The sequence below is a fragment of the Haliaeetus leucocephalus genome, unplaced genomic scaffold, assembly GCF_000737465.1.
Source record: "Haliaeetus leucocephalus isolate CR32 unplaced genomic scaffold, Haliaeetus_leucocephalus-4.0 Scaffold450, whole genome shotgun sequence".
Classification (NCBI taxonomy): domain Eukaryota; kingdom Metazoa; phylum Chordata; class Aves; order Accipitriformes; family Accipitridae; genus Haliaeetus; species Haliaeetus leucocephalus.
This window is the reverse complement of record NW_010972886.1, coordinates 19552448-19554329: the sequence shown is the minus strand read 5'-3', so window position 1 is coordinate 19554329 and position 1882 is coordinate 19552448. Positions and strand designations below refer to the sequence as shown.

The window sequence follows — 1882 nt, the reverse complement described above, 5'->3', positions numbered from 1 at the left end:
GGGCGCCCTTCGGCTGCCGGTGGGGGCTGCGGCCGGGCGAGCGGCCGGTGCGGGCAGGGCCGTAGGAGCGGTTAGCGCGTCTTTCACGGCGTGGCGGCGTCCCTGCTGCCGACGCGAGGCCCGAGAGGTGTTAACGGTGCGGGCGTTAAACCCCTGTCCCGCCCTCAGTGCCCGCGCCGCGTTCGCTGCTGTCGCTGCTGTCAGGTGAGGGAGCTCTGCCCAGTGCCTCGACCTTTGGGCCTTCCTTCGGGCCTTCTGAGCTTTAAAATTGGGGTCTGGCCTCGGTCCCCTACGCCTTTCGGGGATGGGAATGGCCGACGTGCGCCGTCCCCGCTGCTGAGGCAAGCCGTTAATTCTTGGGCGCATAGGTGCCCCCCACCATCTCCCCGAGTCTCCTGAGACGCACGCCTCTGGTATGTACGCGTTTGGTGTGTTTTCAGTCAGAAACAGAAAAAACACACGGCGCAGGAATCTCACTTGGGCCGAGAAGTGTTTGTTTCGGGAGGCAGAGAGGAAATGCATCCAAGCGCTAGTTCGGAAGAGGAATGGTTCTTTATGTGCTTGTTTTGCCAAGTCTCTCCTCTATGGCATGCTGCTCTCATAGTAGAAATACAGGAGTTGCTGTAGCAACAGTGCATTTTCTTAAGAAAACGGTACATTTTTAACGTGTAAATGCTGCTTTCTGTCAGTCATGGTTGCATGATTGTCTGGGGCCTTTAAGGGGAGCTAGTGGAGAAGGGCGTGAATACGGAAATGTGGCAAACTGTTCTCCTAGTTGAAGTAACCTTAATGCTAGGCTTAAGTTCGTTGATGGCATTTTAAAATTCCTGTTTATTTTGATATATGGAGAAGACATTAATAAAAAATAACCAACTATTTTAGTAGTCTCACAGTTTGCAGTTACTTAATGAAATGTATAAGTGAATTATGCGGCCGTTTTCTTTGCTCATTTTAAGAATAACCTGTCATTTAGGCCTGAGTGTAGTTGCTTCCCGCTCCACTGGGAAGAATATATATATCTTAAAACATTTGAGAAGTTGCTTACACAAGCTAGCGTAACCTTTTCCGTGTAGATGTTACTGTTATATTCAGTAATAAGTACACTCTAGCCTAGATTGTTCTTTCTACATAACCGCAATTCAGTTTATTAAGTGCATGTATTAAAACCTGCAGAGGACATTTTGCCTCGGGTTGGTTCCAGGACCTCTTTGCAAACCTATGTTGGCATGACTGAGACCTGTGCTGTTGCCTATAACAATGTCTTGATTGTGTGTGAAAGATGTAGCTGTACATGTGACTTTCTCTGTATTTAAGAGGTATAGAATTCCGGGTTTCTTTTGTTATCCCATTTTAGTTGGGATCTGTGGGGCCTAGTAATTGGGCATCACATTTGGAGCCAATGTTAGACATGGCTATTGTGTTTGGTGGATTGGTAAAAGTGTTCTGCTAGTCTTGGTATGTTGGTTATTCAGACTTTTTTTGAGTTAGTAATGCTGTATTTTGCACAAGTATATTTAAGAAATTGCAGAAAGCTGTTGTGTTTGGTCAATCCATGTTTTACATGCCTAATTCTTGATTATATCACAACAGGCTACAATACTGAGTAAGTAGCAACACAGCTGAAAGATAAATGAACTGTTAGTTGATAGTCACAGACGGTCTGAATGCCCATTGCCCCTATATGTTCTGAAATTGCTAGGCATGTCAATAAATCACTTGGACCTGGCAAATTCTGGAACCACAAAAACATTTTTCTTCTGGGCAGGACAGCTATAGAGCTTTCAATTCCTTCTGAAATTTAAGCATCGCTGTTGACTTAAAAAGAAATTTGAGGAGCTGTTTTGGACAAAATACACTTAACCCACCTGAAATTGCTGTTTAA

At 45.5% G+C, this 1882-nt stretch overlaps 1 protein-coding gene across 1 annotated transcript in view; it reads right to left on the bottom strand.

Moving 5' to 3' along the window:
* The window catches only part of CRNKL1 (crooked neck pre-mRNA splicing factor 1), a 22883-nt gene that overhangs the window by 12578 nt on the left and 8423 nt on the right, over nt 1–1882 (bottom strand). The gene's annotated exons all lie outside the window — the stretch shown is intronic.